This window comes from Primulina tabacum, chromosome 1 (assembly GCF_025594145.1).
Source record: "Primulina tabacum isolate GXHZ01 chromosome 1, ASM2559414v2, whole genome shotgun sequence".
NCBI classification, from domain to species: Eukaryota; Viridiplantae; Streptophyta; class Magnoliopsida; order Lamiales; family Gesneriaceae; genus Primulina; species Primulina tabacum.
In genome coordinates, this window is record NC_134550.1 from 42,839,801 (window position 1) to 42,853,522 (window position 13,722).

At 29.6% G+C, this 13,722-nt stretch overlaps 1 non-coding gene across 1 annotated transcript; it reads right to left on the reverse strand.

The window, feature by feature from the left end:
* Positions 1–4,144: 4,144 nt before the first annotated feature.
* On the reverse strand, positions 4,145–4,255 carry LOC142521355 (small nucleolar RNA R71). Its single transcript, XR_012814141.1, has one exon. It is a non-coding gene; the product is annotated as a small nucleolar RNA R71 (small nucleolar RNA).
* Positions 4,256–13,722: the final 9,467 nt, after the last annotated feature.

The following is a 13,722-nucleotide window of genomic DNA, read 5'->3' on the forward strand; positions in this document are numbered from 1 at the left end:
GGTATTGAGGGAGGACTTGATGAGTGATTTGACTGGACTGAAGGCGCACACAACCCGAGGACCAGCGCTACATTTTCCGCATTTTGCTTTATGATTTAAGTTAAAGATTTTTAAGATTATTTATTTATGCATTTGAGAGAGTTTTGAGAGGTTTAGTATGGCTATTCTTTTCAAATTATTGCTTTTTAGGTTTGGTAAAACAGTAGTCGATTTTACTTTACGACTATTTCACTCGAATTTTTAAATACTAGTTGATTGAGGTTTTATTTTAAAAAGGGCAAAATATTTTTATAAAATATTTTCATGTACTAAGTGAGTTGGCCGAAATATTTAAAAAAATAAAAATAAAAAAATTCTAGTACTTTTAAAGCAATAAAAAGGGCAGGACGTTTCACGTGGACTGGGTGAGACCAAGCAATCTTTTCGATCTATCTCTATAGATTTGTATTCCCAAAACAAAAGATTCTTCACCCAAGTCCTGCATCGAGAACTTACTCGCTAACCATATCTTAGTTGATTGCAACATCCTACATCATTCCCAATGAGTAGAATGTCATCAACATACAACGCCAGGAATGTCACAGCACTCCCACAGACCTTCTTATACACACAGGGTTCCTCAGGATTCTTAGTAAAACCAAACTCTTTAATTGTACTATCGAATCTACGGTTCCACCTCCTAGATGCCTGCTTTAGACCATAAATAGATCTATGAAGTTTGCATACCATATGCTCACTTCCGACAGATGTAAACCCTTCAGGTTGAGACATGTAAAATTCTTCCTTAATATCCCCATTAAGAAACACTGTCTTGACATCCATCTGCCATATCTCATAGTCATACCATGCAGCTATGGCTAGCAATATTCTTATGAACTTGAACATTGCAACTGGAGAAAAGGTTTCCTCAAAGTCAACTCCTTGTCTTTGAGTATATCCTTTTGCGACCAATCGTGCCTTGAAGGTCAATACCTTCCCATCCGCCCCAAGTTTCCTCTTTTAAATCCATTTACACCCTATAGGAACAATTCCCTCAGGTGGATCCACGAGATTCCACACTTGGTTCGAATGCAAGGAATTCATCACAGATTCCATCGCTTCAAGCCACTTGGATGAATCGGCATCAGATAAGGCTTCCTTGAAGGTCCTTGAATCACATCCATGGTTAGGCTCATCATGGCCCTCTTCAAGAAGCAGACCATACCTCATAGGTGGTCTCGAGATCTCTCGGATCTTCTAGGAGCTTGTATCTTCTCTCTTGGCTCTTCGGGTGTGGGTTCTATAATTGTGGGTGTCTCTCGAACCTCTTCGAGTTCTATCATTTCCCCTTTTCTATCCAATAGAAATACCCTTTCCAAAAAGGTTGCATTCCTAGAAACAAACACTTTTGTTTCTTGGGGATGATAGAAGTAGTATCCAACTGAATTCTTTGGATATCCCACAAAGTAGCATAAAATGGATCGACTATCCAATTTATCTCCCACTACGTGCTTCACATAAGCAGGGCACCACCATATTCTAAGATAAGAATGTTTGGGAGGCTTACCCATCCATATCTCATATGGTGTCTGCCTTTGAATGGACATTTAGTGGAATATTTTTCAATTTTAAGTTATAGAAATCGTTTTCAAGTTCTCCAGTACCAATTAAACATTCATTCTTGTAAATGCTGCAAATACATTTGCTAAATAAACAAGAATATCCATCTTTATCTAGCATAGAAATATAAACAATGTTTTTCACCAATTCAGGTACAAACAAAACATCTCATAAAAATAACTTAAAACTATTGTTCTACAATAAGTAAATATCTTCAACAGCCTTGGCAGCAACTCTTGCTCCATTGCCCATCCTCAAGAAGGTCACACCTTCCCTAAGCTTCCTACTTCTTCCCATCACTTGTAACTCATTACAAAGATGTGAGCCATGATGAAACTTAAAATTAATAATTTATTATATATTAAAACCTGTATTTTAAAATTTAAGTTTCATTAAAATTATAAAATTATGTTATTTTAGTATTTAATTGTCTTACTAAATATGTTTTATTTTCAGGTTTTCTACGTGTTGATAAAATAATGATAACTCAAGCTAGAAAATTCAAATGGAGGTGACTCAAACATGTTTGGAATCCTTGAGAAATTATCTACAACTTTGCAGAAGAAATGATTGCCTAAAAAGTTAATTAAGATGATCAAATTGTGCAAATATCAAAAGGAGGACAAATTTACTTTTACTATGACCAGCATATAGTAAAAAAATCATAAATTTTTCAATATTTAACCAAATGAGGTGAACCAAGTGGCCAAATTCATCTACAGACAATTCCCCACATGTTTGCCATTTTGAGCAGAGTCAAATTCGGTGACTAATGTTGTGGAACAAAGCATTGAAAGAAGGGACATGGAATTGAACTTGGAGGAGACAAAGAATACTATTGCAACTACATGGCATTATTAAAAATTTTGACCCTTTCTCTCATTTGGCCTATAAATAGAGGCCTTATGCTAGCTTGAGAATCATTCTATCTCATTATAAAATATAGTGTGAGTGTGTATGAAAGTTCTAAGTTCCAATATATTTTCTTTCATATTCTCAACTATGAGTGATATTTTAGTGTTGATCAAAAGTAAGCTTACGGCAAGCTAAATCTATTATTTTAAGGTGAAGAGGATGCATTCTTGGTGAAATAAGATTGTTTATATTTTGTATATTCTTTCTTTATTTCTTTTCATTTAGCTAAATTGTAGGTATAAAAATGAATTATTTGTTGTTATCAATTTACATCAAATGCTTGATACCATTAAAGTGGTTATCTTGATTTGTTGTTTAATTTTGATACAATAAATATTTCATCACTTATTATTATATATATATAGATATATATATATATATAATAATATCATAATATTTCATTTAGACGATAGCGTGGCTCTGCCGGTTGTTCTAAATGAAATATTATGATTTAATATTAACATTTAACAATCTAACATTTACTTTATCGCAACTAACTTTTACTTTCTCGCAACTAACTTTTACTTTTCCGCAACTAACATTTACTTTATCGCAACTAACTTTTACTTTACCGCAACTAACTTATTAAATCAATATATTTCATTTAGGCAATAGCGTGGCTCTGCCGGTTGTTCTAAATGAAATATAATGATTTAATTTAACATTTACTTCATGCAATTATTTATTTATATAGTTATAATTATAATCGTAGGTACCTTATATAAAATATCGGTTAATTCGGTATTTTCTATAGTGGGAACTATATTATATTATGTGTGTGTTTAATTTTGTTGGAACCATTATTTATGGTGGTTTCTTTTGTTTTACTTTTAGTTAAACAATATTACATAAACCAAGAATAAATCCTCAAGCCTTGACAAAATTTATAATTTGTAAACTTCATTCTTGCATTTGGTAATCTATAAATTAATAAATTTAAACTCAAAATAACCTCTCTGAGGATCGATCTCGTATTTACGAAATATATTACTTGCAGACAACCTACACTTGGGTGAATTATTATTTAAGTAGTAGCAAGTTTTTGGCGCCGTTGCCGGGGAGGTATAAATTAAGTTTATATTTGTTAATTATGTTTTATTTATAAGTATTGTGTTGTTTTTTTTTTTTTGTATGAGTATTTGGAGTCGAAAAAAAAGTGGTAGACTTATTCGAGTATCTGAAAATAATTTAAATATGGATGATAATTCAAATAATCAAGATAATGATAATAATAATAATAATAATAATAAAAATAATAATAATCAAGAACATGATCAATTAAGAACACTTAGGCACCATATGAACCCTATTAGAACTAGTGCCCCATCTTGTTTAGTTTTTCCTCCTGATGCATATAATTTCAACTTCAAACCTCAAATTATTCAACTTTTACCAAATTTTCATGGCTTAGATTCTGAAAATCCATATTTGCATCTAAGAGAATTTGAGAAAGTTTGTAACACTTATAATGATCAAAATTATAGCATGGATATAGTTCGATTAAAGTTTTCTCTTTTTCTTTAAAAGATAAAGCTAAAACATGGCTACAAAATTTAAGATCAAGTTCAATAAGATCATGGGAAGAAATGCAACAACAATTTCTCAAAAAGTTTTTTCCTTCCCATAGAACAAACTCTTTTAAAAGATAAATTACAACTTTTTCTCAAAAACAAGGAGAAACGTTTTATCAATGTTGGGATAGATATAAAGAATTACTTAATACATGCCCACATCATGGTTTTGAAACATGGAGAATAGTTTCTCACTTTTATGAAGATCTAATACCTAAAGATAGGCAAATGATAGAATTCATGTGTAATGGAACTTTTGAAGATAAAAACCCAAATGAAGCTAAGGAATATTTGGATTCATTAGCAGAAAATGCTCAAAATTGGGATAATATAGGCACAATAGAACCACCAACAACTAAAAACAATAATTCAACAAATGAGGGTGGTATCTATAATCTTGAAGATGATATAGATATTCAAGCTAAACTTGCATCTTTAGCAAGAAAAATTGAGTCATTAGAAATGAAAAAGAGTGGTCAATTAAAAAGTATTCAAGAAATTGTTTGTCATATATGTGATACACATTATCATGCTACAAAAGATTGTCCAACATTACCTTCATTTAAAGAATGTCTCCATGAACAAGCAAATTATGTTAACAATTATAAAAAACCAATACTAGATCCTTTCTCACTATCATATAATCCTGGATGGAAAAATCATCCTAATTTTAGTTGGAGGAATGATAATAATGTACAACCGTCACAACAATATTTTCAAAATAACCAAAATCATCAAGGTTATATTCCTTATATTACACCTCCAAGAAAAAACTTTGAAGATGTAATTCATGCATTTATCCAAAAGTAAGAGTCTATCAATATTCAAAACAGTCAATCTATGAGTGATTTGAAAGAAACTCTTGCAAAATTTGCATATGCACTTAATATTCATGAAGAAAGAAAATTTCCATCTCAACCTCAACCTAATCCTAAAAATCAAAATCAAGAATTAAAAAATGAAAAAATTGATCAAATAAAATCTGTTATTACCCTTAGAAGTGGGTAAAATAGTTAATGATCCATATAGTAATGAAAACAAGGATCATTTAAAATCAAAGAGTAAGGATGATAATCCTGATATTTTTGAGAATGATGATACCTTAAATTTTAAGAATAATATGGTGAATGATAAATCATCTGAAATAGTAAATAAGTCAAATAAACCTCCACCATTTCCTTATGAATTAACAAATCATAAAAAACAAAAAAGTGATTCTGATATCTATGAAGTTTTTAAACAAGTGAAGATAAATATTCCATTATTAGATGCTATTAAACAAGTACCTTCTTATGCAAAATTTTTAAAAGACTTATGTACTGTAAAGAGAAAATTGCATGTGAAGAAAAAAGCATTCTTGGCTGAACAAGTAAGTTCTATACTTCAAAATAATTCTAGTTTAAAATATAAAGATCCTGGTTGTCCAACAATTTCATGTATTATTGGAGAAAATAAAATTAAAAAAGCTTTGTTGGATTTTGGAGCAAGTGTGAATTTACTTCCTTATTCAGTTTATGAAAAACTTAATTTAGGAGAATTAAAACTCACTTCTGTTACTCTCTTACTGGCGGATAGGTCAATCAAAATACCTAGAGGTATTGTAGAAGATGTGTTGGTTTAAGTTGATAAATTCATATATCCTGTAGATTTTATTGTTTTGGATACACAACCAATAGAAGTACATAATGAAATTCCAGTAATATTGGGACGACCATTTCTAGCAACTTCAAATGCTTTAATTAATTGTCGAAATGGAATAATGAAATTCTCTTTTGGAAATATGACTCTAGAACTTAATGTGTTCAATTTATGTAAACAACCAAGTATTATTGAAAATGAATATGATAATGAAATTGAAATAATTGTGGAAGAAAATATACATGAAGAAAACTTAAATCAACAATCTGAAGTTTTTTCAATAGAAAGTTTTGAGTCTAAAAATAATTTTAAAGAAGATGATAATACAAAACTTGAATAAGTTTTACCATTAGAATTGAAATATGTATTTCTTGGTGAAAATAAAACATTTTCTGTTGTAATTTCTTCCAGTCTTTTGCCAAATCAAGAAGAAAATTTGATTAAATTACTTAAAAAATATAAAAATGCAATTAGATGAACTTTGAAAGATATAAAAGGTATGAATCCTTTAATTAGTACACATAAAATTCACTTGGAAGAAAATGCTAAAACATATCAACAACCACAAAGAAGGTTAAATCCACATATGAAGGAAGTTGTTAAGAATGAAGTATTAAAACTATTAGACGCTGGAATTATCTATCCAATTTCAGATAGTAAATGGGTAAGTCCAACACAAGGAGTACCTAAAAAGTCCGGCATCACTATTATAAAAAATGAAAAGGGAGAGTTATTACAAGCTAGGATTCCATCTAGTTGGCGTATGTGTATTGATTATAGAAAATTAAATGATGTAACTAGAAAAGATCATTTTCCACTACCATTTTTAGATCAAATTCTAGAAAAAGTAGCAGAAAATTCTTATTACTGTTTTCTTGATGGGTATTCGGGGTATTATCAAATACCTATATCATTAGAAGATCAAGAAAAAACTACTTTTACTTGTCCTTTCGGAACTTTTGCATTTAAAAGAATGTCATTTGGTTTATATAATGCTCCGGCTACTTTTCAAAGATGCATGTTAAGTATTTTCAGTGATATGATTGAAGAATATGTAGAAGTTTTTATGGATGATATAACTGTTTTTGGAAACTCATTTGAAAATTGTCTTAAAAATCTAGAAGAAGTATTAAAAAGATGTGAAGAAAAAAATCTTGTTTTAAATTGGGAAAAATGTCATTATATGGTTAAATCTGGGATTGTTTTAGGACATGTGATATCTGAAAAAGGAATTGAAGTTGATAAAGCCAAAGTTGATGTTATTGCTAATTTAACATCAACAAAAACGGTCAAAAAAGTTCGATCATTCTTGGGTCATGCAGGATTTTATAGAAGGTTTATAAAAAATTTCAGCATAATATCTAAACGAATTTCAAATCTTTTAACAAAAGATACACATTTTGAATGGACTCAGAAATGTGAAAAAATGCTTTTAAAAAAATTATTAATCTTTTCGTTACATCACCTATTTTACAACCTCCAGATTGGTCTTTACCATTTGAATTAATGTGTGATGCAAGTGATTATGCTATAGGAGCTGTGTTAAGACAAAGAAAAGAAGGAAAACCTTATGCAATCTATTATGCTAGTAGAATCTTAAATAGTGCCCAAATAAATTATTCAACTACTGAAAAAGAATTACTTTCAGTAGTATTTTCATTAGATAAGTTTCGATCTTATTTAATTGGTTCTACTACTATTGTTTACACCGATCATTCTGCCATAAAATATTTATCAAATAAACAAGATGTTAAGCCAAGATTAATACGGTGGATTTTATTGTTACAAGAATTTGATATTATAATTAAAGATAAAAAAGAAAAAGAAAATGTTGTAGCCGATCATTTATCTAGAATAATGACTGAATCATCTCATAATGAAATACCAATAAATGAAAATTTTCCAGATGATCAGTTGTTTTATGCTACTATTATGCCCTGGTTTGCTAACATTGTAAATTTTCTTGTGACAAATAAAATGCATTCTCATTGGAATTCACAGGATAAGAATAAATTCTTGATAGAAGTTAAAAAATTTTATTGGGATGATCCTTACTTATTTAAGTATTGTCCTGACCAAATTTTTCGACGATGCATACCCGACAATGAAGTAAGTAATGTTATTAAATTTTGTCATTCTGAAGCATGTGGAGGTCATTTTTCATCCAATAAAACAGCTACAAAAATCTTACAATGTGGATTTTATTGGCCGTCTTTATTCAAAGATACGCATTTATTTTGCAAATCTTGTGAAAACTGTTAAAAGATGGGATCAATTTCAAAACGAAACATGATGCCTTTAAATCCAATCATAATTATTGAAATATTTGATAGTTGGGGGATAGATTTTATGTGTCCATTTCCATTATCTTTTGGATATACGTACATTTTAGTCGCTGTTGATTATGTTTCAAAATGGATTGAAACCTAGATTTGGAATACCTAGAGCAATAATTAGTGATGGGGGGAGTCATTTTATAAATAAATCATTTTCTTCTTTGTTAAGAAAATATGGCATTACACATAAAGTTTCTACCCCATATCATCCTCAAAGTAATGGTCAAGTTAACTTGCAAATAGAGAAATAAAACAAATTTTAGAAAAAACAGTTAATCCAAATCGAAAAGATTGGTCTTTAAGATTAACTGATGCATTATGGGCATATAGAACTGCATTTAAAACATCATTAGGATGTCACCATATAGGTTAGTTTTTGGTAAGCATTGTCATTTACCGGTTGAACTTGAACATAAAGCTTATTGGGCAATTAAAGCATTTAATATTAATTTAGATGATGCATCTAAATTAAGAAAATTGCAAATAAATGAACTTGAAGAATTAAGAAATGATGCATATGAAAATTCAAAGATTTATAAAGATAAAAGTAAAGCCTTTCATGATAAAATATTATGAGAAAGTCATTTGAAATTGGACAAAAAATTTTGCTTTATAATTCTTGTTTGCATTTATTTTCTGGTAAACTAAGATCGAGGTGGTCAGGACCATTTATATTTAAATTTGTTTATCCTCATGGTGCTGTTGATATTGAAAATCCTAAAAATAATGGCGTGTTTAAAGTTAATGGGCAAAGATTTAAGCCTTTTATAGAAAACGAAATTCTTAATAATGAGTTTATGCCTTTATATGATTCACAATAGTTGTTTGATATTTTCATTTTGTTTTGCAGATTCTAGTTCATTTCCCGGTTAAGTGGCGGATAACGGTACTCCGTGATTGTTTAAGTTGGTTTCTTCAGTTTTCCCAAAATAATTGAAATATATATAATAATAATAATAATATGGATGCGTGTATTATGAATCTTCGTAAATATTTTGCTTGTTTACCTGATAATGCGTTGAAAAAAATTTATAAAGCTAGATGTGAGCGGCTAAGGTTGATGATGTCATATGACATACCGAATGATGTCCGTTTGATAATTGAAGCAAAAGTCCGATTGGTTGGGGAAGCAAGTGAATTAATAATAAGACATATGCCAGGATTTGGTAAAGCACAAATGCGAAAAAGCGAAGAGCTAAACGTATAGGTGGATGTCATAAATGTGCAAGGTGGACTTGTAAGGGAAAATGCAAAAATGTTGGAATGACATCAATGAATAGAGAAGATAAAATTTTATTCATTAAGAATGGTCTGAGTAAAGAGCCTTTGGATAATTTTCTAGAGGTTCTTGATACGCATTCTAGTGGGTACGTGCAAAATGAACTTCTTGAACTATGGTGGCAATTTTAACAGAAGGAATATCAATATGGACGGTTGAATCAGCCTTACAAAGATCCTACTGTAGTAACGCATATCTATTTAGATAAGTATACACAATTTCGTCTTGGGAATCTGACGTTAAAAGACCATGTTTGCCAATTTATAAGAAAATTGGATGGGAAGCATATCCTCGACTTATAGAAGGCGTTGAAGCCGTCACTGAACGTAAAATCAGAGGAGATGTGAGCCACAATCACAACTACGCTGTATATATTTGTTTTAATTTTGTCATTTTTATTTTCTTTTAATAATAATAATTTCCTGTTCAAATATTGACTTTTGGCATGTTACGCTTATAAATTCATATGCTGTGATCTAATAATTACAAAAAAACATATTTCTCAACATGTCAACGTCAACGGTAAGTAAAATAAAAAATATTTGTGTATTTTGTGGATCTAGTGCAGGAAAAGATTCAAATTATGAAGAAGTAGCAGAAAATCTTGGAATAACACTTACTAAAAAAAAGATTCATTTGGTATATGGTGGTGGTGAAGTTGGCCTCATGGGAAAAGTTGCAAAAGCTGCGCATGCAGGTGGAAGTGAAGTTTTAGGCATTATTCCGATTACCTTAGCCAATCTTACAGGACCAACAATAGGAGAAGAAATGAAAGTGGACAACATGTATGAACGAATTACTCAAATGATTGAACATTCAGATGCTTTCATTGCTTTGCCAGGAGGTTTCGGTACTTTGGAAGAAATATTTCATACTGTTTGTTGGGCACAATTAAATATCCACAATAAGCCAATTGGTTTGTTAAATGTTAACAATTATTATGATAAACTGTTATCGTTTCTTGATGATGTTGTGGAACATGGATTTATTTCATTAGCTTCGCGAAGGATGTTAGTTTCTACTACAAGTGAATGTGAACTTATTGATTTACCGCAAGGATTTAGTCATGAACCAGATCCATCCTTATCTCAACTTAATTGGCCAACATCCAAAAGTAAGAAAAGAAAATTAATGTGATGCTAAACTTGTGATTCAACTGTAAGTTTTAGTGTTTTTCTTTAAGGTATGAATAATTTCTCCTTCTTCCCCTCTTAGTTTTTTTATATAAAAATTAAAATATATATTTATATATAGTAATAATAATAATAATTTTTAATTCAATGTCGAGTAAGGTGTCAGTAAAATGCACCTGAGACGCATTAGTTAATAATTATTGGAAAATCACAATACACTAGATTTTAATATTCATTATATTCAAAATACGGACTAAAAGAAAAATTAGTTTTTCATATGTACCAATTTATATATATATTTTGATCAATTAATATAAAATATATACTAAATGTGTTCATATATATATATATATATATATATAATTGTATGTGTTTTCAAATAAAATAATTTCTAAAATTTTTATTAGAGTATAGTTAAAAGATATGGTTTGTATGGTTGTTAACATGTATAATTGAAAGAATTCTTTTGTAAAAGTATAATATATACTCACACATCTTTTGTGAGTGAGTGGTGAGAAATGAGAAAAAAATTAATAAACTTTTATTGATTATTAAAAAATGGTTAATTACAAGAATATAACTCCCCTAAAAAAATATTTATTGAAAAAAGAAAAAAAAAGAAGTAAATATATAACGGACTGCAAAATACTTTATTCATTGTAATTTTTTTTAGATTTGATTGATGTACTATCAATGTGTTCTAAAAACATCAATATTGTGTTAAAAAAAAAACAAAAACAAAAAACAAACAAACAAAAAGATTTGTTTGTGCTAGATAAGTTTCAAAGGTAGTCGGATGTATCCGTTATATAAATGTTTATATATACACACACACACACACATATATATATATATATTTATGGTAGAATGTTTGGATAAAAAATTTTATGTTATTGTAAAATTTTGCAGTCACGTTATTTAAAAAAAACAATAAAAAAAGAAAAAAATGGGGATTTTATTCTTTGTAAATTTTTCTATTTTATTTTCAATATTAGTTTAATTAATTGTCTGATTTAATACTTAGCCTTTTTCAATGAGAGTTAATATTCATTCCAACTCCATGAGTGAAAACTAGCTATTGCTTAAACATTTTGACCTGAAAGAATATATGGAGTTGAGGCTTTTACAATAATATTCTTGATATTATACATGTTATGGTGGGTGGTGTGAATTATCTTTTTGACTATATTATTATAAAAAATTTAGAAATTTAAAAAAAAAATTATATATATATTGTTACTTTATATATTATGTGAAAATAAGAATAATAATAAAAACACATTTAATTATATATTATTATATTAAACGGAAATATATATATATAAATAAATCGGTATATGATTTTGTTTTTAATAAATATGTTTGTATTTGAATATATAAAAGGAATAAAGAATCTAGGTTGTGATTTTCCGATAAATTTTATTACTAAGGGACTAGTAATAAAATAGTGTGGGGGTGTGATGAAACTTAAAATTAATAATTTATTATATGTTAAAATCTGTATTTTAAAATTTAAGTTTCATTAAAATTATAAAATTATGTTATTTTAGTATTGTTTGTTTATATTTAATTGTCTTACTAAATATGTTTTATTTTAAAGTTTTCTACGTGTTGGTAAAATAATGATAAGTCAAGCTAGAAATTCAAATGGAGGTGACTCAAACATGTTTGGAATCCTTGAGAAATTATCTACAACTTTGCAGAAGACATAATTGGCTAAAAAGTTCATTAAGATGATCAAATTGTCCAAATATCAAAAGGAGGACAAATTTACTTTTACTATGACCAGCATATAGTAAAAAAATCATAACTATTTCAATATTTAACCAAATGAGGTGAACCAAGTGGCCAAATTCATCTACAGATAATTCCCCACATGTTTGCCGTTTTGAGCAGAGTCAAATTCGGTGATTAAAGTTGTGGAACAAAGCATTGAAAGAAGGGACTTGGAATTGAACTTGGAGGAGACAAAGAATACTATTGCAACTACATGGCATCAATAAAAATTTTGACCCTTTCTCTCATTTGGCATATAAATAGAGGCCTTGTGCTAGCTTGAGAATCATTCTATCTCATTGTTGAAAACTAAATTCTGGAGTTTGACAAACTGATCAACCAACTGAAAATACGAACCAACTGAACTCAGCAACTGGACTTAATAACTGAAATCAATTGTCTGATCCGTTGGAAACCGATCAGTTAATACATCCAGCCGAATGCCTTAAAGTTAAGTATCTCTCAGCTGAAGATATCTCGGAAAAGAACTTTCAACCGACAAAGAGACATAACAGATTACAACTGAATATGAAACGCCGCACCACAACCAAGACTACCTAGAACAACGCATTCCGGCTAAAGCAATTAAGACGCCGCAAACAAAGTCCAAAGAATAATGAAGTGGAAATCAACAGATACATAGATTCAAATTTATCTCAAGTTACCGTTGGAAAAAAAGCATATAAATATGACAGAAGAGCAGCTGAAAACAACAAAGAAGAGAATACTATTCAAAAAGCTTGTTGTCACTCTGTCAAAATCTCAGCTCACCTCTTACTTGATTTATTCGTAGCAATTAAGGCTACAATTTGAGCTTACAAGTAAGTTGTAATAATCATTGAAATTCGATAGTGCTAAGATCAGTTAAGCACTGAGAACATTCTGTTATACTAAGAGTTTCAGTTTTTGGCAGTGTTAAGTCCAAGCTGAAGTGGATCAGTACAATTCTTGTATTTGATCAAAGTCTTTTAGTGAATATCCTATCCTTGTGATAGAAGGGGTGACGTAGGAGTAACTGAAATCTCCGAACATCCAGAAACAACCCTTGCGCATTTTATTTTTGTATTCTATCTTTCAGTCAGTTACATTCCGCAACTGATTCAGTTTAACTGATTGATATTGATCAACAAGATTCCGAGAATCAGTTTGTCACCAAACTGAACTCAAAATTTGAAAAGATCAATTTTAATTGTTAGTGTTTATTCAACCCCCCCTTCTAAACACTTTTGATACGTTAACCTATCCTAACAAGTGGTATCAGTGCGGGTGAATCTTGTTCTTGAATACTTTTGATATATAAACTTGCTAGCATGACTTCATTCAACAAAATTCCTATGTTCTCCAGAGAAGAATTCGATGATTGGAAAATTAGAATGCAAGCTCATTTAGCAGCACAAGATGATTACATGTGGTATGTCATAACTGATGGACCCATGAAGATTCTAAAAGTAAATACAGCAATTGCCATTACAGAA